We start from the raw sequence: 25,592 nt of genomic DNA on the forward strand, positions 1-25,592 counted from the left end.
GACCATTGTAAATATTCTGAGTGGGACTGTGTGAAATGCGCGATATTCGCAACATCTCCAAATGTTTGTGTTCACACCCTGGTCACTTCCTGTATGATTCATTTATCTTTTCCACCAGAAATACATTTCAACAAAAATAAAATATTGAAACGTCGCAAGAAAGTGAATTTGAAGAGATGGTTTTGGTTTTTAATCAGAAAATAAAGAATGCACAATGTGTTTTTACAAGCTGGGAATGAATGTTCAGCCTGAAATCGGAGGCGACAGCAGCCAGTCTCCCGCTCCGCACCGCCCCCTAGGCGCCGCCTGGCGAACCGCAGCCTGGCGTTTACAGAAATAGCACTGAGGGAGGGAGGGTGCGGACAGATCAACGCACATCATCCGACAAGCCAGGCTCGGACAAACTCAGCTCCGGCACTTAGTCTTGTGCCAATTACTTCTTTGCGTTGCCTGCGATTTTTGGGGGTAAGAAAGGCTGGGTGCTCGTTTTATTTGTTATTATATTAGTGTTCGACCTTAAACTTGCTCTTCAGTGTGTGTGTGTTGGTTGTGGCGAGGGACGGGGACAGTTTTGGCCGTGACCGCATTGGGGAGGGAGAGGAGCTGGAATGCGAGACCGCTGTGCGCAGCGCAGACGCTTCACTTTAGCTCGCTGGAGTTTGCTGCGGATTTGTGTACGGATTAGCCACTAAAACTGCGCAGTTTGTTCTGCAGAATGCTTTATTTGCCTCCCTTAAAATTAAAATAAACGAGTGGGTGGGGGGGGATGACTATATTTTCCCCCTGGACAGTGAATGGCCAAAGTATTTGGCCAAGTGGACTTTTCTTGCAGTCTAGTCCCAGGGTGGGCGTTGTCCGCAGCGCTCGTTTATCACGGCTCCTATCCACACCCCTCACAACATTAGTGAGCGGCTTAAACCACGGAAACCACGCACCTCTATCTAGGTCACCGCTAAAATCACGCATTTGAATGCATATTGAAACTTTTTTACAGAAACGTTGGCATTAACGGCTCCGATAGCCGCATATTTGCGGATCAGTTCGTCAGTCGGTTGAGTGAGTCACTAGGAAGAATTGTTGATGACTAACTCGCAGCCGATGCGAGAACTATTTCCCGAGTTTCTTTTGCAAGTTTCTCCCTCCCCGCCCGTTTCCATATCTGTGACAAAGTCCAGATTGAATGTCCTGTTTTGGGTGTGGCCGGCTGCGGCAAGGTCATCTTTGTCATGATGACTATCCTTGGTTACAGTTGCAGAAGGATGAAACGTTACTCTTTGAAAGATGGTAGAAAACTTAAAAATATTGAAGTTAAAGCGACAAGGAACTCGTTGCAATAAACGCAGATAACTAACATATGGGAGTTCCATTGAGCCTTGAGGCCATGTTGTTGTAAAAATGTTTTTGGTCGGGTTTGATGTGAAATAATGGACTTCCCTGACATCTATCTGCCCGAGATGTAGGTGAGTGGGGGTGGAGATGCTGCAGATGGATATCTTGCTTCTTTCCTTCTCCCCCACCTCAAAAAAAAAATGTCATGTGGTAAATTTGACCTTCAATAGACAGGGTAGTGCAGCAGACTGTGGGGGTGATCTTGTAGCCTACCTATATAAGATCATGAGTGGAATAGATTAGGTCAATGCAGTCTTTAAAAAAAAAAAAAAAAAAAAAAATGCAGAGTAGGGGAATCAAAAGCTAGAGGACATACTTCAAGGTGAGAGGGGAAAGATTCAATAGGCATCTGAGGGTGAACTTTTACACTTTGAGGGCAGTAGATGTTTGGAGCAAGCTGCCAGAGGAGGTAGTTGAGGCAGGGACGATCACAATGTTTAAGAAACAGTTAGACAGGTACATGGATATGATGGGTTTGGAGGGATATGGGCCAAAAGCAGTCGGGTAGGATTGGTGTAGATGAGACATGTTGGTCAAGTGGGCTGAAGGGCCTGTTTCCACATACAACGACTCTATAAGATCATGAGGTTGGGTGAATGTCCAGTGTTTTACCAAGAATAGGGGAATCAAAGACCTGAGGACAAGGTTTAAGGAAGGGGAAAGATTTAATAGGAACCTGAGGAGCAGCTTTTTCACTTGGAGGTTAGTGGACATTTGGAATGAACTGCCAGAGGAGGTAGTTGTGACATCGATTGGACAAGTCCATGGAAAGAAGATTTAGAGGGATGTGGGCAAATGGAACTGGCTTCAATGGGGCATTATGGTTGGCATGGATGAGTTGGGCCGAAGGGCCTGTTTCTGTGCTGGTGGTTCTATTACTCTATCTCTATGTTTTACTGAAGTTTGCCTCTCTCAATTGGCCTCCATCGTCATGTTTCGATGGCCTATTCAACAAGGGATCAGCCTGATGGATTTATTTTTTCCAATCTGTCTGATAATTGCATTGGATAGCACACAACCAAAGGTTTTTCATAGTTTAGAGATACAGCGTGGAAACAGGTCCTTCGGCCCACCGAGTCCACACACTAATGCTATCCTACACACACTAGGGACAATTTACAATTATACCAAGCTAATCAACCTACAAACCTGTGTGCCTTTGGGGTGTGGGAGGAAACCGGAGCAACCAGAGATAACCCACACTGTTCACGGGGAGAACTTGTAAATTGCCTGTAGTGAGGATGGGACCCGGGTCTCTGGTGCTGTAAGGCAGCAAGTCTACTGCTGCGGCACCATGCCGGTCCTGTTGCTGATGTTGGTGTCTGGTGCAGCTGCTGCAGTTAAATTGCTGTATTAATAAACCGTAACCAATCCACAGCTTCGTGTTCAAATTCCACAGTGGCAGCTGGTATTGTAACAGACCGGGCAATAATGACTAGATGGCTGCTGTTTTTGTCATTAAGAAATCCATCTGATTTAATTTCCTCGATTTGGTGTATGATTCTAGACCCCACCAATCTCTTGCATCTCTCCATTCAAGTTTAGTTTAGTGTAGTTTATTGCCACGTGTAATAAGGTTTTCGTCGTGCGCTAATCAGTCAGCTAGAAGACTATACAGGATTACAATCGAGCTGAGTACAGAGTTTAACTCCCCCTCCCATTCCCACACTGACCTTTCTGTCCTGGGCCTCCTCCATTGTCAGAGTGAGACCCAGCGCAAATTGGAGGAACAGCACCTCATATTATGCTTGGGCAGCTTACACCCCAGCGGTATGGTCCTTCTACACCCCACTACACACAAAGAAATAAAGACCTTCCCTAACCAGAAGCCGTGGATGAGCAGGGAGGTCAGACTCCTACTGAAGGCTCGCGATGCCGCTTTCAGATCTGGCGACGCTGAGGGATACAGCTCATCTAGGGCCAAGCTGAAAATGGGAATTAGGAATGCCAAACTCAATCACAAACGGCGGATTGAGGAGCACTTCCAAAACAATTCTGACCCCAGGCGCATGTGGCAAGGAATCAAATCCCTTGCCGATTACCAGAAAGTTAACACCCCTCCCCCAGACAACGCCACCCTTCCTGACGAGCTAAACAATTTCTATGCTCGCTTTGACCGTGATAACAAAACCCCAGCCATCAAAATTGCTCCACCCCCAAATGAACAACCCCTCAGTCTCTCCACCTCTGCTGTACAAGATGCACTGAGCAAGGTGAATGAGCGCAAAGCTGCCGGCCCCGATGGCATCCCTGGCCGGGTGCTTAAGGCATGTGCTGGACAACTATCCCAAGTCTTCACCGACATTTTCAATCTGTCACTGGCCCAGGGTGTTGTCCCCACTTGCCTCAAGACATCAACCATCGTGCCAGTGCCCAAACAGTCAGCCACAGGGAGCCTCAACGATTTCCGCCCAGTGGCACTCACCCCTGTCATTGCTAAGTGCTTTGAGCGGCTGATCTTGGCTCACCTCAAAGCCAGCCTCCCCCCCACACTGGACCCCCATCAGTTTGCCTACCGGGCCAACAGGTCTACAGAGGATGCCATAGCGGCGGCCCTACACTCTGCCCTGACCCACCTGGACAACAACAACTCCTACATCAGGTTGCTGTTCATTGATTTCAGCTCCGCTTTCAACACTGTCATCCCCGCCAGCTTGATCACCAAACTCAGCGGGCTTGGCATCTCCACCTCCCTCTGCAACTGGACACTGGATTTCCTCACCAACAGACCACAGTCTGTTAGGGTCAACAACCTCAACTCCACCACTATAACACTGAACACCGGCGTGCCACAGGGCTGTGTGCTCAGCCCTCTCCTCTACTCCCTCTTCACCCACGACTGCATCCCTAAGTACGGATCCAACGCCATCATTAAGTTCGCTGACGACACCACGGTGGTAGGACTGATCAGTGACAACGATGAGTCAGCCTACCGAGAGGAGGTCCAGCACCTGACAACCTGGTGTGCCAATAATAACCTCGTCCTCAACTCCAAGAAGACGAAGGAACTTATTGTCGACTTCAGGAAGGTCAGAGGGGGCAGACATACCCCCATCCACATAAACGGGACTGAGGTGGAGCGCGTCTCCAGCTACAAATTCCTCGGGGTGCACATCTCGGAGGATTTGTCCTGGTCCCTCAACACCTCCAAGCTGGTCAAAAAGGCACAGCAACGCCTTTACTTCCTGAGGAGGCTCAAGAAAGCCCACCTGTCCCCCCAGATCCTGACCAACTTCTACAGGTGTACCATCGAGAGCATCCTGACCGCCTGCTTCACGGTATGGTACAGCAGCTGCACTGTTGCGGACAGGAAGGCACTACAACGGGTGGTGAAAACCGCGCAGCACATCATCGGCGCCCCGCTCCCTGCCATGGATGCCCTCCACCGAAAACGGTGTCTGAAACGAGCTGGGAAGATCATTAAAGACCCCTCCCACCCCAATCATGGACTGTTTGCCCTCCTCCCATCAGGGAGGCGGTACAGGAGCCTCAGGTCTCGTACCAGTAGGATGAGGAACAGCTTCTACAATCATACCATCGCATTGCTGAACTCGGAGTCCCGCCGATAGATTCCTCCGGTCCCTCCGTCCCCATTGTTTAATTATTTTGCATTTTCTATTGTTCTGTATCCTCTTTTAAAAAATTTCTATATTGCACTACTACGGACTGACGCAAAACTGCATTTCGTTGTACCCATACTCAGTATTTGTGCAATGACATTAAAGTTGAATTGAATTGAATTGAATTGAAATGAACATTGATTTCTCTAACTTCAAGTAACCCTTGTTTTCCCTCTCTCTCCTTCCCTCCCCCTTCCCAGTTCTCCGGCCAAGCTTACTGTCTGTGTCTACATTTTATCTCTATTTGCTTTGTTGTTGCCTTCTCCCAGCTAATGATCTATTTATTCTGCATTTTCCGTGATCTCCATTCCCTTTATCTCATTAACATTCCTTGCACTTCTCTGATCTCTCGGTTTCACACCAAACCTTCCACATTTCTATGTCTCCCTCTCCCCTGATATCGGTCTGAAGAAGTGCCTCGACCCAGAATGTCACCCATTCCTTTTCTCCAGAGATGTTGCCTGTCTCACTGAGTCACTCCAGCAATTTGTATCTATCTTCAGTTTAAACCACCCTCTGCAGTTCCTTCCTACACAGGGTACAGATGCAGGATAAAGGTTAGTGGGGATTGGGGATAAATACTGGGAGCTCAAAAATGCTGTAAAAATGGGTTTTTTTTAATGAGGGGTGAGGCTGGAGTTGTCGGCAGGTCAGACAGCATTTGTGGAGGGAGTGGACCCATGATGTTTCAGGTGGGGGCGGGATGGACCTTTTAGAGGGGTAGGTAGTGACTTTGGACAAGGGTGCTGCAGCATCTAGTGCCCCTCAAGTTTGGGTCTGTCAAAGATTGGATGTGGAGCAAGTACTAATGATCTTGTACACTCCAAGCAAGCTACCCCTCTCCCTCCTCTGAGGGAAATGTCGTGGGGGGGCTGAGATCCTCTCGTTGTGGTTGGCTCGCCTTCACTGGTACAGGACGGGTATTGTGTGAAGAATCTCTTGAGCCAGGCAAATCTATTTTATAAACGGAGTACTTTATCTTTTTCAACAACTGACAGTGATGGAAGTATAATTGATCAAGAAATGGGCATCACAGTGGTGCAGCTGGTAAAGCTGCTGCCTCACAGCACCAGACACCCAGGTTTGATACTGACCATGGGCGGGGCTGTCTGTGTGGAGTTTGCATGTTCTCCCTGTGACTACTTGGGTTTCCTCCGGGTACTCCAGTTACCTTCCACTTCCCAAGACATGCAGGTTAATTGTCCCTAGTGTGTAGGGAGTTGATGTGAAATGGGATCATATAGCACTAATGTGAATGAATGGTTAGCATGGACCAGGTGGGCTGAAGGGCCTGTTTCCCTGCTGTATCCCTAAACTAAACCCAGATAAACTGAACCAAAATATGCACACAAACATAATTGTATTGTTTGGTCTGGAGAATGCAGTGTTTGTACATGCACTGCTCAATCGACACTTAACCTGAACGTGGCAATTTTCAGAGTCCATTGTTTCCTCAGATTCGCCGCAAGTTCCTTTTACTTCAGTTCCTCCTTTGAAAAGAGAAAAATGTAACTTTCTACAGAAATGGTCTTGATGTGGTATCATGTTCATAGGAGCAGATTGGGGCCATTCGGCCCATCGTGTCCACTACACCATTCAATCACGGGTGATCTATCTTTCCCTCACAACCCATTCTTCCCCCCCTCAACTCCCCGTAACTCCTGACACCCGTACTGATAAAAATCTGTGGAATTTTCTGCCACAGAAGGTAGTTGAGGCCAGTTCATTGGCTATATTTAAGAGGGAGTTAGATGTGGCCCTTGTGGCTAAAGGGATCAGGGGGTATAGAGAGAAGGCAGGTATGGGATACTGAGTTGGATGATCAGCCATGATCATATTGAATGGCGGTGCAGGCTCGAAGGGCCGAATGGCCTACTCCTGCACCTATTTTCTATGTTTCTATGTTTGTCTCCAACTATGAGTGCTGCAACAGGGGAGAATTCTCATAATTGCTTTAGACTTTAGAGATACAGCACGGAAACAGGTCCTTCGGCCCACTGAGTCCACGGCAACCTGTATACTAACACTATCGTACACACTAGGGACTACAGTATTTACAATTTTACCGAAGCCAATTAACCTACAGAGAGAACGTACAAACTCTGTGGGGGCAACACCCGTAGTCGGAGCCGAGCCTGGGTCTCTGGCCCTGTGAGGCAGCATCTCTACTGCTGCACAACTGTGCTGCACCTTTAAACTAATTGTACATTTGTGCCTGTAAAACTGTTTGAATTGTTTAAAAGAAAATTCTAAAATCCTTGAAGGAAAATATTTTGTTTTTCAAGCCAATCTTCAAGTTACCCAAGTGTGTACCTCAGGAAGGAAGTGCCTTGTTGGGCCAAGTAATGATCCCAAATGAGCACGGTTCATGGTGATTAAACGTGCTATGTCATTTGATAGAGTGGAACATGAGTTGTGTTGCGTGTTCGCCTTCAGTGTATCAGTGTTCAGCATCCGCCAGTGAAACAATTATGATGGTTGGATAACAAAATAGTTTACCTGCTAATTTATTTATCTATGGTACTCTAGTTGTCACATGTAATGGGCTAATGTCAAAATAATTTCCCAGCAGCCGTTGTGCGGTAAGTATTGGTTGGATGGTACTACAGGTAAGGATTGGTTGGATGGTACTACAGGTAAGGATTGGTATATGTTCAGAGAGGAAGGTGTGGGAAATAATCCCTGAATATTGAGGAAGCAGAAGTGTGTTAGTTCAGTAAATGAGCTCTGGGCATGTGGTCTAAACTGGGGAAGTGTACAGTGTGGTTCAATGGCCACAACACAGGTGGTCCTGTGCACTGCACAACATAACCCACAAAGCAACGTTAAACTCTTTGGTTTGAGTAGTTAAATCACTTCAACTATTTGTTCTTGGCCAGTTAAATCTATTTGGGTCCTGGTAAAACAGCACCTCATATTTTGCTTGGCAGCTTACAACCCAGCGGTATGAATATTGTCTTCTCTAACTTCAAGTAACCTTTGCTTTCCCTCTCTCTCCATCCCTCCCCCATCCCAGTTCTCCGGCCAGTCTCACTGTCCTCTTGATTAAATTTTATCTCTGTCTGCCTCGTTGTCAACTTCCCCCAGCTAACAATGATTAATACTAAATTTCCCTTGAACTTCGTCCCTTTTGATCTCTCGGTTTCACACCATACCTTCCACATCTCTGTCTCCCTCTCCCCTGACATTCTGTCTGAAGAAGGGTCTCGACCTGAAACAATGCCCATTCCTTCGCTCCAGAGATGTCTCCTGTCATGAATTACTCCAGCTGTTTTTGTCTATATATGGTATTGCTCCAGTTTTATTGAACACTTGAAGACATGGCTTGGTAGGTTCGATGGTCTCAGTAAACTGCCTGCTGTAGGTGAATTGTAGAATTTTGGGGCAGTTATTGGGAATGTGGGGAGAATATAATGCGGTTAGTGGAGGCGAGGTGCTTGATCAGCTGGGATCCATTGGGAAGAGAGCTTGCTTCAGTGCTGCATGACTGACTTGTTTAGTTCTGCATGTTTCTTGTATGTATCTACTGTAGCTTTTACTCTTCATGCATTGCCACAACTTGGTGCTTGCTATGCAACTAAATATATATTCTTAATATTAGTCTCCCACGCCACTGAAAGAGGTCATTCAGCCCAACTTGCCCATGCTGACTAAGATCCACCCGCTCAGTCCCAATGTGTTGCAATTGGCCCATATCCTTCTAAATCTTTCCTATCTATGTACCTGTCCAAATGCTTTTTAAATGCTACTAGACGAAGTGGGACCGTTGGGTCCTAGTCACACGGGAGGCCTGGTCCCCCAACACAACCCATTCCCCAACCAATATTCCACCACTCACCCGTTCCCCCAACGCAATATTCCACCTCTCGCCCTTAGCCCCTAACTGTGCAGGCGCGGCTCATTTTCCTTCATCCCCCAGCACTCCCTCCCCCTCCTCTTCATGTGTGGGAGTGGAGGCGGGGAGAGGATGGGAGGGACGGGGGGGTGTGGGGTTGGATGGCAGGGGGGGGGGGGGGGGGGTGGGGGGGGGAGTGTTGGGGGGGGGGGAGGGGTTTTGTGGGTGGCTCTTGGGCCGAGCGGGGGGCTCTCTCACGGACTCTGGACTCTGCCCTGCCTCCGGGGATTTATTCTCCTTGCCCCGGTGATTGACAGCAGATGCCGGAAGGGGTGCTACCTTCATGGTGATAGACAGGCGAGAAGACCAATCTGCTGATCTCACAATTTCTAAACCTTCATAACTTTTGTAATATTCCACTGATCGGAACAAAACTTGGTGGGCAAAAATCCTGGTGATATAGGGTACTGCTTTTGTGCAAATTAAAAATAAATAAATAAATAAAATGCATACCAGGACAAGATGAGAGTTTTCGTAATAGCATAGATGACTAGAGCAAGTGGGACACGTTGGGTCCCGTCCCCTCAACGTGTGGTGTGTCACACACACACACTAGCCACCCCCACACACACTAACCAGCTCCCTTGATATTAGATTAATATTATTAATTTGCTCCTTTTACCCCCCCCCCCCCCCTTAACCCTATCCACTCACGCATAGCCCCCAACTCACAGGCGCAGCTGTAGAGGGCAGGGTCGCAGAGTGGGTGGCAGCAACCAGAGAGGGGAGGGGGTGGTTGACGTCGCTCGCAGCGCGTGGAACAGCAGTGCACGGAGCAGACCCATTGTGACGTCGTCAGCAAAAGGCAGTTGTTTTTAAGTTCAAGGTTTTGTCATTTTTAAACATAAGTTGAGAAATAAAGCATGACATTTTCAGATAAGTAGATTTTGGACTCCATGGGGGAAAAATGTCTACTGGAATATCTAAACATTTTATCGTTACCCCGTAGATCACACACACACACACACACACACACACACACACACACAGAGAAAATGTGAGGGGGGCGGCCTGCGGAGTCACACACACACACACACACACACACACACACACACACAACCCCCCCCTCCCCCCTCCCCCCCCCATTGGGTCCCGGCCCCTCAATGGAGAAAACCCAGATGTGAAGGTCGCAGAGAGAGAGAGACGGGGCAGAGGTTTACGAGGACTAGTTCTACGGATGAAAGGCTGGCACAGTCTTGGTGGTTGTTCACCCTGAAGAAAAGTAGAGCGAGGATTTGTTGCAGGGATACAAATTGATTTATATGAATCCAGCCAATGGTTTAATGATTATGCGGCACGAGTTGAAAGTGGGTTAAAGATGGAGATGTGAGGAGAAATGTTAGTGCAGAAGGTAGTTATAATTAGAACGTGTAGGAAGGAACTGCAGATGCAGGTTTAAACATGGACACAAAGCTGGAGTACCTCAGCGGAACAGGCAGCATCTCTGGAGAGAAGGAATGGGTGACGTCTGAAGAAGGGTCTCTACCCGAATAGTCACCCATTCCTTCTCTCCAGAGATGCTGCTTGTTCCGCTGAGTTACTCCAGCTTTTTGTGTATCAATAATTAGAACTTCCGACCAATCAGGGTTGTGAAAACATTCAATTCATCTTTGAGACGGGGAGAAGGTACATTTGATGGAAAATCATTTGGAGGGACATGGGATTATATTGACTTGCAGACGTCATGGATTTGATGGGCTGCTGGCCATTTTAGCATAATGATGATTTTAATTTTGGATCTCTTTATATTCCCTCTCATTCCAGGAGCCACATTAGTGATTTATTGCCCCCTTTTTTGCTGAATTTTTGCCCAGAATCCAGTTTTAACTCAGTCAAAGTGGATGTAAATGCATCGAATTGTTAGGATTGATTAGTTTGTAATTTGCAGGTGTTGATTTCGTGGTGATGTTGATTGATTTTTTAGGATGGATGAAGGATGAAGCATACCATGTTCTCTTGTATGTCAGAGGTTGAGGGGAGACCTGATAGAAGTATATGTTTACGAGGGGCATTGATGGGGTAGACAGTGGGAACCTTTTATCTAGAGTGGAAATATCAAAGACAAGATAGCTTTCAGGGGAGGTAGACACAAAATGCTGGAGTAACTCAGCGGGACAGGCAGCATCTCTGGAGAGAAGGATGGGTGACGTTTCGGGTCGAGACCCTTCTTCAGACTGATGGGCAGGACAGAGATAGAATGTAGTCAGAGACAGTAAAACTAGTGGGAGAACTGGGGAGGGGATGGAGAGAGAGGAAGCAAAGGCTATTTGAAGTTAGAGAAGTCTGGGGTGTAAGCTTTAAGGGGATAGGGGCAGGTTTTTTTAAGAAGGTGGTGAATGCCCGGGACGTGCTGCCAAGGGTGATTGGGGAGGCATATATGATAGTTTCATTTAAGATCATTCTAGATATGCAGGATATGGATCATGTGCAGGCAGATGGGATTGTCTATTAATTTATCTTGTCATAAAGTTCAGCTGGGGCATTGTGGGCTGAAGGGCCTGTACCCCATGCTGTGCAGTTCTATCTTTCACTGAAGATGTTGGCTCTCGGCACTCCTGAGTGAAACTTTCCTGAAGTGTGGTATTTGTTGACTCCAATGTGGAGACCTTGTAGTTGGCACATTATATTGTGCAGCTTCTCACACACAATTAATTTTGATTCCAGAGCAAAGGATTGTAAATTGTAATTGGGCTGCACCAGAGTGCTATGTATCACCGTCCCATGTGACTGCCCTGTGCTGCACAATGCACAATGAATAGCCGGGTAAAGCTGCTGCAGAATTACACGGGAGACCTGTGGAGATCCTGTTCCAGTGTACAGTTGATCATGTACAGTATGCGAGGAGAATCTGCCCTCTTCATCAATCCTTGTTCATTTGAGGTAGTGTGTTGCTATGTTGGACAGGTGATGAGCATTGCAATGTGGCAAGTTCACAGAAGCATCAAACAGGTTTTGTGAGAACTGTGGACCTAGGAATTTAATGAGGAGATGGGTGGAGAGAAAGGAATGAGATTACATCTAAGGTACACAAAAATGCTGGAGAAACTCAGCGGGTGCAGCAGCATCTATGCAGCGAAGGAAATGGGCAAAGTTTCGGGCCGAAACCCCTTCTTCAGACTGCATCAAGTCAAGTCAAGTTTATTCGTCACATACACATACGAGATGTGCAGTGAAATGAAAAGTGGCAATGCTCGCGGACTTTTGTGCAAAAAGACAACCAAACAAACTATAAACACAATCACATATTCTTTTACATTTTAAATATTGTGGGCGGAAGGAAAAACGTTCAGTAAAGTTAGTCCCTGGTGAGATAGGAGTTTACAGTCCGAATGGCCTCTGGGAAGAAACTCCTCAACCTCTCCGTTCTCACTGCATGGCAATGGAGGCGTTTGCCTGACCGTAGCAGCTGGAACAGTCCATTGCTGGGGTGGAAGGGGTCTCCCATGATTTTATTGGCTCTGGAGTTGCACCTCCTGATGTATCGTTCCTGCAGGGGGGCGAGTGAAGTTCCCATAGTGCGTTCGGCCGAACGCACTACTCTCTGCAGAGCCTTCTTGTCCTGGGCAGAGCAATTCCCAAACCAGATGGTAATATTTCCGGACAAGATGCTTTCCACAGCCGCTGAGTAGAAGCACTGGAGGATCCTCTGAGACACTCTGAATTTCCTCAATTGCCTGAGGTGGTAAAGGCGCTGCCTTGCCTTACTCACGAGTGCTGCAGTGTGTGATGTCCATGTCATATCCTCAGAGATGTGGACTCCCAGATATTTGAAACAGCTCACCCCATCCACAGTATCCCCATTTATCCTCAATGGTGTGTACGTCCTCGGATGATGTGCCCTCCTAATGTCCACGATCAGCTCCTTAGTTTTTTTGATGTTCAAGAGGAGGCTGTTATCCTGGCACCAGAGTGCTAGATCAGCCACCTCCTCCCGGTAGGCCTTCTCATCGTTGTCTGAGATCAGGCCCACCACCACAGTGTCATCAGCAAACTTAATTATTGAGTTGGAGCTGAACCTAGCCACACAGTCATGTGTGTACAGGGAGTACAATAGGGGGCTGAGGACGCAACCCTGGGGCGATCCTGTGCTCAGGGTGAGGGACTTCGATGTATTCCCTCCCATCTTGAATACCTGGGGCCTGGCGGTGAGAAAGTCCCGGGCCCAGGCACACGGGGGTGTTGAGCCCTAATTCCAGTAGCTTCTCGGCCAGTCTGGTGGGGACATCTAGAGATTACATCTAACTTGGCCCAATTATCTCTGCTCTCCAATCCCATTTCAAGGCTGTCCTTTACCCTTTTGCCTTGCTTTCAGGTGGGTTTATTACTTCTGAACCCAATGCAGATTTCAAACAATCATTTTTGGGAGTGAGAGAGAAACTAGTTTAATGTCTGGAGATTTTCTGAGCTAGCGATCTCCAAGTAACTGTTAAAGGTAGACAAAAATGCTGGAGAAACTCAGCGGGTGAGGCAGCATCTATGGAGCGAAGGAATAGGTGACGTTTCAGGTTGAGACCCTTCACCAAGTAACTGTTAATCTGCAGGGCATTGATCTGTGACGTGGTCAATTTTGGGATGGGGCGACGGAAGAATGGACCAGGTTCAAACTGATGGTGGGAGGTCCAGTTAGAAATGCAGCCCTAGAATTGGACAGCTTGCGTGGTTATCTTGGGTCTGAGTTAACATTGTTTGTGAATGGGCAGGAGATGAAGATTTGATCAGGTTAACTTTCTTGTTGGCGACTGGCTTGCATTCCATCAGCCTCTAGAGGAGATCTAAACAGTTGCCTCAGTAGTAACCAAGAAGTAATCCCTGTTTTTACTGCAGAGAAAGGCATGAAAACCGGGGAAGTTGGGACAGTTAATGGCGATGTCTTTAGGACAGTCTCTAATGGTCGAGGAGGTGCTGGAAGTTCTAATTCATATAACTATAAATCAATTTGCCAGAGCCTGCTACATATACATATACACATATATGTCCGAGGGAAAAATAGAGAGGAAATCATTGTTGGATATGGGTGAGATGCTGGATGATTAGAAGGTGACTAATGTTTGTGAACCAGTTTGAGGAGTGCAAGAACAAGACTGAACTCTAGGCCAGTGGGCCTAACATTTGCAGCAGGCAAGATATTGGAGAGTATTCTGAGGGATGAGATATTCAAGCATTTGGAAAGATGGTAGTAAATTAGGAATAGGTTACATGATTTAATGTTTTTAAAGTAACTGTGAATGTTGATGAGGCAAGGCTGTAGGTGTCATTTGTGTGGACTTTAGCAAGGCCTTGTGACAAGATTCCGCTGCTCTGGAAGCATAGATCACATGAGATCTGGGAACACTAGCTACTTGGGTACTGAATTAGCTTCATGGAAGGTAACACACTTGGCTGGAAGATTTATCATGGGAGTGGAGTCCTGTGACTAGTGGCGTGGCTTGGGGATCGGTGATGTTTGCTATATGTATACACATTTTCTTTGTAAGAACCTTAAGGGAATGGAATAAACTAGACAACAATATAGTTGAATCGTCTTCACTAGACAGTTTTAAGGGGGCACTAACAGCACGTTAGTGTGCACAACACATCCAAGTTGGCGATATGCAAATTCAGAAGATTCAGACGATATTAACATTTTGGATGAGAATGTACAAGGCATGACTAGTAAATTTGCAGATAACCTTCACTGTCTACAATGCTTTTGTTATCAGGGATTACAGTGGTATTTTGATCAAGTGGGCAGAGGAATGGTTAATGGAGTTTAATGCAGATCAATGTGAGGTGTTGCATTTTAGGAAGTTTAACATGGGCAGGACAAAAGACGTAGTACGTTCATGGGCAGATTCATGAGTAATTTAAGGCCCCATTTCCGTAATCCGCTTACGTCTCCGCACCAAAGATCCCATAGGATAATAGTGCGGAGACGGAAGCCGCTTAGGGAAACGTCCTAGTTAAAATAAAAGTTATTTGGTAAAAATCTTCTCATTTTCAGAATTTTAATTTATTAACACAAACTGTTCCCCCGCAACGTTGATTACACTGCGAGTCGGTCAGGTCCGGTTACGGAAATGGATGAAAAAAAGGCCCACATTCCGCTCCGTTGCGTACTACACGTCAGCCCATTGCATTTAGCAGGAGTGGTCTATCTTGTTCCGCTATAGGATCTTTGGGCAGGACCACCTTTACAGTGAATGGCCGGGCCCTGGGGAGTGTTGTAGAGCAGAGGGATCTAGGAGTGCAGGTACATAGTTCCTGAAAGTGGCGTCACAGATAGATAGGATGGTCAAGGGGCCTTTGGCACACTGGCCTTCATCAGTCAGGGAATTGATTGTACAAGTTGGGATGTTGTGTTCCACTTGTACAGGATGTTAGGCTACATTTGGAGTATTGTGTTTGGTTTTGGCCACCTGCTGCAGGGAAGATGTCGTTAAGCTGGAAAGGATGAAGAGAAGATTTAATAGAATGTCAGTTGAGTTTATTGTCACGTGTACCGAGGTACAGTGAAAAGCTTTTGTTGCGTGCTAACCAGTCAGCGGAAAGACAATACATGATTACAATCTATCCATTTACAGTGTATAGATATATGATAGCAGAATAACGTTTAGTGCAAGGCAAAGCCCGATCAAGGATAGTCCGAGGGACATCAAAGAGGTAGATAGTAGTTCAGCATTGCTCCTCTGGTTGTGGTAGGATGATTCAGTTGTCTGATAACAGCTGGGAAGAAACTGTCCCTGAATCTGGAGGTGTGCGATTAAATCACCCCCTTGTATTTAATGTAGATATAAAAAATGTTAGGGATTTTCTTTAATCCGTCTCGCCAAAGCCATTTTGCTATTCCTCTTTTCCCATCTAATCGCCTGCCTAACTTCTTTCCTCCTCTTTATATTCTGCCAAGGCCCTGTCTAATTCCATCATGAGCCTTGCATTTGCTTCCAAATTTCCAATCTCTTTGGTCATCCACGGTTCCCTTACTTTGCCATCCTTCTCACTCCTTGTCAGATGTGGACTTAACCAATGACAATTGCTTGCAGTGTCCCTACCTGAGCTGTTTGACAGTGTGCTCTGGTCACTGGTGGCTTATTTGCTCTGAGTTTGAGCCCCTCGTTCCCCTTCACGGTGGCGCAGCGGCAGAGACCCGGGTTCGATCCCAAATACGGGTGCTGTAGGTACAGAGTTTGTATGTTCTAACTGTGACCACGTGGGTTTTCTCTGGTTTCCTCCCACACTCAAGACATACAGGTTTGTGGGTTAATTGGCTTCAGTAAAGATTGTAAATTGTCCCTATTGTGTAGGATAGTGCTAGCGTACTGGGACCGCTGGTTGGTGCAGAAGGTAGGCTGAAGGGCCTGCTCCACGCTGTATCGCTAAACTAAACACGTTGAAGGAGATCAACCCAACTCTGACCACACAATGGAAATCCCCATCAGAGGCTACGTTCCAGCAAAGTACTTCTCCAAAACTACAGGTGAGCAGTTGCGTATCTGTATGGAGGAAGAAAAACCTAAAGGATACTGCTGGATAATAGAACAATGGTTTTTATCCTCTAGACCATGCTAGGTATATTGTACTCTAGAAATCCAGTGATAGACTTTGGCAGAGAAGCTACAGTCATGACTTTGGGATCAGCACTGCCCACACACATGGGATTGTCAAATAAACCAGCAAGTGGTGGGATGCCCAGTCTAGGTGGGGAGAGGGGCAAACAACCATCTCTAGTGAACAGTCCTCGCTGAGACAGTTAGAACTCGTTAATTTGATGCCAATCAAGTACAGAATGCAAAATTGAACGTGAAGATTGTGAGAGTTCATCAATTTTTATCAACAATTAAAGAGAACTACGATTTTAACATTGATTTGACTTGTAATTAAATGGAGTTCAGTAGTTTAGTTTAGTTTAGAGATACAGCTCAGAAACAGGCCCTTCGGCCCACCGATTCTGCGCTGACCGGCGAGCCTGGAAACTAACACTATCCAATGCACACTAGGGGCAATTTACAATTTAACCCAGCCATAAGCCTACAAACCTGTACATCTTTGGAGTGTGGGAGGAAACCAGAATAATTCCACACGGCCACGGGGAGAACAAACAAACTCTGTACAGGCAGCACACGTAGTCGGGATGGAACCCGGGCCTCTGGCCCCGCTAGCTCTTTTGATAACTATCTCTTCTTTCTGTTCGAAGTATTTGAAACTAAATCTCTTGGCTAGACAGATCCTGGGGGAGCAGAACAGTTCAGACATGCTCTGGATGATCTTTCCACAATTATGTGAGCACATGGGGATTCTCTCTGATTTGTGTGCATCAGCGTGACAACCTGGCGTGCACATAATCGGTCTGCTTGTCGAAGCCAAGTGCAGATGTTGCAATTTGATATTTGAATTGGAATAGAAGGACCTACCGTTAGAAAAATGAGGATGGATTTCTTTAGTCAAGAGGGTGGTGAATCTGTGGAAGTCATTGCCACAGACGCTGTGGAGACCAGCTCATTGGGTATTTTTAACGTGGAGATTGACAGGTTCTTGATTAGTAAGAGTGTCGAAGGTAGAAGGCAGGAGAATGGGGTTGAGAGAGAGAGATAGATCAGCAGTGGCAGTGTAGACTCGATGGGCCGAGTGGCCTATGACTTGTGAATTATATGACTTATGAGCTTGGAAAAAAGGAAATTACTGGAAGTTCTCAGCTAGTCGGGCAGCATCTGAAGAGAAGCATGACAGTCCCTCTGTTCTCCTCTCCACAGACTGAACGAGTGTTTGTTATTGAATTCCTGTGTAAATGATGATGACAGTTGTCATTAACAAACCACTTTTTGTACCAAGAATGCTCCTTGGCCAATTATGAAATGGCTGAGTGGTTCAATGCCTGGAATGTGATGCTTTGTGTTGTGTGGACATCGCAGACATTGATTGCTGCTCCCTCCCTGCCCTTGGGCAGAGAATTATCTGCTGCTGATATGCCTGCCCAGCGGTTTTGCACGCAGTGAGTTTGATGTAGCAAGAGATCACAAGAGATTGTGGAAGCAGCCCAGGCCATCACACAAACCAACCTTCCTTCCATTGACTCCATTGCACGTCTTCCAACCTCTAGAAATATCTGCATTTCTCCAAACCTGGCCTCTTGCTCATTCCCAAATTTTAATTTATCTGTAGCTAGGAACCTCAACTTTAGAATTGCCTACGTAAACCTTCTGCGTTTCAAAACCTTCTTTAAGATCTTCAATAAAGCTCGCCTCTATCGCAATAAAACACACACCAACACCTCTACTTCCATAGAAGGCTTAAGGGCCTGTCCCACTTTCACGACCTCTGCCGAGTTTGCCCTTGACTCGTACTCGCAGCATGGTCGTCACGAGGTCGTAGGAGGTCGTGATGCTAGTCGTAGGTACACGTGGCATCAAGTAGGTTGGGGCGTTTTTCTAGCCTGATGAAAAATGTCCACGAGTAAAAAAGGTCGTGAATTAGGTCGTGAAAGTGGGACAGGCACTTTAGGAAGTTTGTCATGTCCCCAACCACTCTCACCAACTTCTACAGATGCGCCATAGAAAGCGTTTTATCGGGATGCATCGCAGCTTGGTTTGGGAACATCTCCGTCCAAGACCGAAGAAATTGCTGAGAATTGTGGACACAGCCCAGACCATCACACAAACCAACCTCCCTTCCATTGACTCCATTTGTACCTTGTGTTGCCTTGGCAAGGCCACCAGCATAATCAAGGATAAATTTCACCCTGGACACTCCCTCTTCTCCCCTCTCCCATCAGGCAAGAAATACAGAAATGTAAAAACTCGCACCTCTAGATTCAGGGACAGTTTCTTCCCAGCTGTTATTGGGCAACTGAACCATCCTATCACCAAATGACCTACCATCTACCTCAATGGAGACCCTTAGACTATCTTTGATTGGACTTTCCCGGACTACCTCTTGCACTAAACATTATTCCCTTCATCCCGTATCTGTACTCTGTGGACGGCTTGATTGTAATCGTGTATAGTCTGTCCACTGACTGGATACAATGCAACATAAAAACTTTTCACCGTACACGTCGGAACTGCGCAACTTTAGAGGGCGGGTGAGACTTGGTCAGGATGTGGTTCTCTGAACTGGGGAGGGGAACCAACTTCTTTCCTTTTTTCTTGACTGAAGTAATTTGATGGGAATCCTGGTTCTCTTGTTTTGCTGTTACCATGGTGTTATTTATGGTACATTTGGGTGTGCAGCATTTTTTTTAAACCTTGAACATTTTATTTAAGGACATGTTCAGGCATCTGTATTGCTAATGTAGTGCAGTCACAAAATGTCTCCAGGAGATTCTTTTTGGATCTCAATTTAGTACAATTACTTTAATCATCAGTATATACAGGAACTACAAGTCTGAAGACGGGTCTCGATCCGAAACGTCACCCATTCCTTCTATCCAGAGATGCTGCCTGTCCCGCTGAGTTACTCCAGCTTTTTGTGTCCCTTCAACTGCAAGTTAATGTCTACTTTTACATTGATTACCCAAGCAAACCAATAATGCACTTACAAAGCACCAATGTCACCCTCAATTCCTCTTTAAACATTCATGTTTAACAGTTGATTTTGCTGGTGGTGATTCCATTGAGCAACAGCAAGTACAAGGCTGGCTCTTTGTTTGGGCGGTTTGCATTTGCAAATTATTATTTACACAATGGGGTGGCTCCCCAAGGCTACACATTGATGCCTGAGCAACAAACAATAGGCCTCTTGTAGGTACACAAAATTGCTGGGGAAACTCAGCGGGTGCAGCAGCATCTATGGAGCGAAGGAAATAGGCGACGTTTCGGGCCGAAACGTCGCCTATTTCCTTCGCTCCATAGATGCTGCTGCACCCGCTGAGTTTCCCCAGCAATTTTGTGTACCTTCGATATTCCAGCATCTGCAGTCCCCTTTTGAACAATAGGCCTCTTGTGTGGCTTTCCAGTTAGATTTGCTAAAATGTGCGGATTAACCCAACGGACACTCTGAACGCATCCCTGGGAACAGCCCATTAAGTCGGAGTTGGACATCAAGCGCTGCAGGAAGGTCATCAACTTGGTGAAAGACACTCTTTGGTCTGCCCGAAATGTTGATTTCCCAGCAGAGCGGGATGTCCATCGGGGAATGTTGCCCACTGGCCCACTCCAGACTGCAGGAGTATGTGCTGAGAATGCCCTGATGCTCGGTGCAGCCAATGCCACGGCTCTGTGGGGGAGGAGCACAGTCTAGCGTCCTTCCGCTGCTGGGCATTGGGAGGGGGAGAGGGGAGACCCCCCCTCAAACAAGGCAAGGGATATCACCCCAAAGGGGGGCCACATGAGGGGCAAGGGTACCAGGTATAATGATGGTTTTGTGAACACTATGAAATATAACACTAAAGAATATAAATACAGCTGCTGGGAATGTCGGAAATGTCTTTGCACTGTTCATGTTTTGCATATTTATTATTCTGTAGCTTTTTTTATGGGGTGGGGGGGGGGGGGGATAAAACAATGTGGTGAATCTGGTGATGTGCCCGACTTCACTAGCTTCAGTGTTTCCATGGTGTATTGGCCCAAGGGTGGTTTGCAACGTCAGTGGTGAGCCAGGCTGCGTTAGTCAATCCCTTTCTTCCCCCCCCCCCCCCCCCCCTGTGTTGACACCACTCTTGTCCATGTCAGAATCACTCCCTGGATCACGGCTGTAATAGAATCAAAGAATGATACAGTGTGGAAACAGGCCCTTCGGCCCAACTTGCCCACACTGGCCAACATGTTCCAGCTACACTAGTCCCACCTGCCAGAATTTGGCCCATATCCCTCCAAACCTGTCCTATCCATGTGTCTGTCTAACTGTTTCTTAAATGTTGGGATAGTCCCTGCCTCAACTACCTCCACTGGCAGCTTGTTCCATACACCCACCACCCTTTGTGTGAAAAAGTTACCCCTCAGATTTCTATTAAATGTTTTCCCCTTTACCTTAAGCCTATGTCCCCTGGTCCTCTATTCGCCTACTCTGTGCATCTATGTGAGCTATTTCCCTCATGATCTTACACACCTCGATGCGATCATGCATTGTAGCTGCATGTCTCTCGGGAGATGACCCAAGACCTGTTGCAACTGCAATATGCAGCAGCTGGTTGTGTAAGAGGCCAGGGTGCTCCATGAGACTGCAACTCCAGCTCCATCCCGCCGTGACCCGTTTTGATCTGTATTTCCCATTGTAGCTCCATCCTGACTCACCTGGGGGAGTGAGGGCCAAAGATTCACTCAGACCACCAATGGCTCTATCGCCTGGTCTCTCCTCTTCATTCTACCATGACTGGCCGACTGCATGATGTGTAAGAGAAGGCAGTGGCACTCTGCTGCTGATGATGCACAATATTCTGGGAACAGATGCATTTAGAAACTTGGATTGTTTTCCCTGGAACGCCAGAGGTTGCAGATAGATCTGATAGATGTAAATAATGGGAGGTGTCGATGGGGTCAGATGTAGGATCCCAGGATGTAAAAAATAAATACTAGTGGGCATAGCTTTAAGGTGAGAGGGGCAAAATGTAAATGGGGGTTGTGAGTGCCTGGAATACGCTGCTCAGGGGGGTGGTTGAGGCAGATACGATAGTGGCATTGAATATATTTTTGGATAGGCACATGGGTATGGAGGGATATGGAATATGTGTCAGCAGATAAAAGTTGGTCTTGGCATCAAATGATGCAATTCTGCACATTAACGCTATCCTGCTCACACACACACACACTAGGGACAATTTACAATTTATACCAAGCCAATTAATCTGCAATCCTCTACATATTTGGAGTGTGAGAGGAAACTGGAGCTTCTGTAGAAAACCCATTCGGTCACAGGGAGAATGTGCAAATTCCGTACCGACAGCACCCATAGTCGGGATCGAACCCGGGTCTCTTGCACTGAGGCAGCAACTCTACTGCTGTGCCTCCTAACTGCCATTGCCCTGATGTTCTGGTTTGGCCAGTGAGCTCGCCATGTGCTGGGGAGCCTTGCATAAATGGCTGTTATTTCCCTCGTCGTGCGTAAAGCTTCAGCCGCAGCTGGTGTGCAGCGGAGCGGGATGATCAGCCCTCGGGTGCTGTTTGTTGTTCTGTTTGTTTGATGCGGCGACAAAGCTGCTCAACAAGTTTATTTTCCAGCCAGTTCCAGCAGCAGGTGGAACTCCAGTCTCACAGCTGGGCTCCTGGATGGTTAGTAAACACCCTCTGCGAACGGCAGCCTGTGGAGAGGGCCACGTCTGTCACTCGTGCCAGGCAAAGGCTGTGCCCTATCCTTCTTATCGATTGGCACTAAATATCATGAGGGGGAATAGATCGGGTGGATGCACACAGTCTCTTGCCCAGAGGAGGGGAGTTGAGAACCACAGGTTTAAGGTGAAGGGGGAAAGATTTAATAGGAACCTGAGCCATAACCTTTTCATACCTCGGGTGGTGGGTGTATGGTACGAGCTGCCAGAGGAGGTCGACAAAACAGCTGGAGAAACTCAGTGGGTGAGGCAGCATCTATGAAGCGAAGGATTAGGCGATGTTTCAACACAGGAGGTAGTTGAAATTGGGACTATTGCAAAGCTTCAGAAACATTTAGACAGGCAGGTTTGGAGGGATATGGATCAAACACGGGCAGGTGGAACTAGTGTGGATGGGGCATGTTGGTCGGCGTGGGTAAGTTGGGGCCCACTGTAGCACTATCTGGTTTACACTTGGTTTAGAGATACAGCATGGAAACAGGCCCTTCAACCCACTGTGTCCACATCGATCACCTGTACACTCGTTCCACATTATCCAGCTTTCACAAACAACACACTGGGGGCAAATTACAGAAACCAACCTACCTACAAACCTGCCCATGTGGAACGAAACTGGAGCACTCGGATAAAGCCCATGCGATCACGGAGAACGTGCAAACTCCATATAAACAGAACCCAGCATTCAGGATCAAACCCGGGTCTCTGGCACTGCGAGCTCTATTCCTGTACCACTGCTGACTTGCTGCAAGAAGTGTATATTTGGGCATCAATTAAGAATTCAAGTACTCCCTGTCCAGGATTTTGTTCACTTCTGTTGCAGCAGGTGAGCCCACACAACTGCAACTCCTCGCTCCTGTTGCCCGACGGGCTGGCAATGCAAGGTCCCGTGCATGCTTTAGAATCCTTTCAAGGGCAGTTGTCTTTTTGCAGTGATTAGGGATGAAACATTCCCACTGTGCAGTACAGCTGTGCTGTTTGTTCCACACTACCCCAGACAGATGAACAGCTGACGGTAGAAAACATTCCCCTCTGACAGACACAAAGTGCTGGAGTAACTCAGCAGGACAGGCAGCATCTCTGGAGAACATGGATGGGTGACTTTTTGGGTCGGGACCCTTCTTCTGACTCGACCTGAAGAAGGGTCTTGAACCAAAACATCACCATCTTTTTTCTCCAGAGATGCTGCCTGACCTGCTGAGTCAGTTTGTGTCTATCTTTGGTATAAACCAGCATCTGCATTCTTTGTTTAAGAAGGAACTGCAGATGCTGGAAAATCGAAGGTAGACAAAAGTGCTGGAGAAACTCAGCGGGTACAGCAGCATCTTTCTTCACTCCATAGATGTTGCCTGACCCGCTGAGTTACTCAGCACTTTGTGTCTATCCTTGGTATAAACCAGCATCTGCATTCTTTTCTGCGTACTGTCGAGCAAGAAGATGACTTTGTGCCCCATCAATCATTCCCATTGTCGAGATGAGAATGACACTGGATCGTGTTTCATTGTCAATGTCTGTGTCACAAAACGCTGAGCCTTCTAGTCGACGCCCCGAGGAGATGTGAGAATGGAAGCTACTCTTGATGTAGAGAGAGGATTTAAATTACCTCTGACACACCCACTCTGCCTCACTGACCTGCTGGGAGCCAAACCGTGAGCAGCAGCTGTCTCCTGTGGCACGCTGAAAGCTAGACTGAAATAAAAACACTAATCCCAGTTGATACTTTCCTGCAGTGTAGATTGATAGTAAGATTAAACGAGAACTTACCAGTTTGAAGTTTGATCTGTATTTTATGAGGAGTTACGATGAGGGATTACGTGAAGAACCCCGCCACGGCGCATGCGTGTCATTCTTCAAAGCAGCGGTGTGAAATCACAGGTAACTGTAATGACTAAACATAGTAAGATTAGAGAAGAGATACCAGTTAAGTATATGATCAGGGTGGGAGCGGAGGGCACGTAATCCCTCATCGTAACTCCTCATAAAATACAGATCAAACTTCAAACTGGTAAATTCTCGTTTAATCTTACTATTTTACTTCGGAGTCACGTGAGTGACTACGTGAAGATTTTAAAGCTCTGTGATTTCATGCCGTGGAAACGAGTCCATGCATCGCGTCTGCCTTAACTGTGGGAGGAATTGTGTTAACATAATTTGGACATGAATTCGACATTGAAATCATAAAATTTGTTAACACAAATTTATAACCCCTTTTTATGGGTTTAAATTAATTTACAGAACTTAAAATTGTTTCTGCAAACGTTCCAGGTTTCATTACTGGTTTATTATAAAATAATTGGAATGTTTTCCCCTCCAGACCATCCTGCTGCCTTGAGGATTTGGTCCATTGGTACATCCAACTGTATTGCTGCCGATGTAGCTGCAGCCCTGGTGGAAAGAGATTTAAAAATATTAGTATCCACCCCAGCTTGTGTTAGCACCTGTTTCAGCCATCTTGAGATGGTCTGGACCGTCACTCTTGGTGTGGTTGCTAGTGGCTGACCAAAATGTGCCTTTTCATTGCCTCTTAGGATATTCGTTTTCTCCATGTATAACGACAGATGTCTTACTATACACAGACGGTCATCTGTTGGGTATGACCTAATTGTATATTGAGGCCTGCTGATCCCTTTCTGTTCTGCTTACTAACTCATAAATATGAAACGTAATATTTTCTGTTGAGGAAGTCATGTTGTCCAGTCTAGTTTTTGCAGTGACTGTATCCTCTGTGCCGTGACCAATACCATTAGCATGACTGTTTTAATGTCAGTCTGTGTAGGGACAGAACTGTTGCTGGAGACCAATTCCTGAGCATCTTCAGGATTATTCTTACATCCCATATTTGGGAGTATCTGGTTCTTGGGGATAGTATTAAAAATTCCCCTCATAAGTTTTGTACCAGTGGGTGAGTCCCAACAGTGTAATGCTCTGTCCCCTGCCATAGGTAAGTCGATAGGGTACTTCTGGCGCAGTTGATGGCACTGTAACTGAGCCCCTCATCATAGTGGGGGCCTGCCAGATATTCCAGAACAGACGGGATGTTCATGTCTCTGATACCATGTTTGATACCACTGGGAACCATGGTTGTGTAGGCCAATCGGGTACTACCAATACCAGATGCAGAGTCTTGTTGTATTTCCTTAATACCCGACTGATGAGGCAGGAAAAGGAGGGAATGCGTAAATAAACCATTTCCCCCCCTCCCAATGCAGCGAAAATGCATCTGTCGCCGCTGCCCCAAGGTCTGGTTCCCATGAAACATAATTTGATAACTGGTGGTTAAGTCTGGATGCGAATAAATCGATATCTGGTGTTCCATATTTGCTGTGATATCTATTGACTATTTTATTCAACATCCATTTGGTGTTTTCATTAAATTTGCGTGACCTGGTGTCTGCCACTGAATTTAGTCTTCCTGGTAGGTAAGTGGCTGATATCCAAATATCTCTCTGGATACACC

General features: G+C 46.6%; 1 protein-coding gene across 3 annotated transcripts in view; it reads left to right on the forward strand.

The window, feature by feature from the left end:
- Nucleotides 1-321: 321 nt before the first annotated feature.
- gsn (gelsolin) overlaps nucleotides 322-25,592 on the forward strand; it is a 104,540-nt gene continuing 79,269 nt past the window's right edge. For all 3 annotated transcript variants that reach the window (XM_033049148.1, XM_033049149.1, XM_033049151.1), the window contains exon 1: nucleotides 322-465. The gene's annotated coding sequence lies outside the window, so the exon portion shown is untranslated. The remainder of the gene's footprint in view (nucleotides 466-25,592) is intronic.

The sequence above is a fragment of the Amblyraja radiata genome, chromosome 32 (assembly GCF_010909765.2).
Source record: "Amblyraja radiata isolate CabotCenter1 chromosome 32, sAmbRad1.1.pri, whole genome shotgun sequence".
Classification (NCBI taxonomy): Eukaryota; Metazoa; Chordata; class Chondrichthyes; order Rajiformes; family Rajidae; genus Amblyraja; species Amblyraja radiata.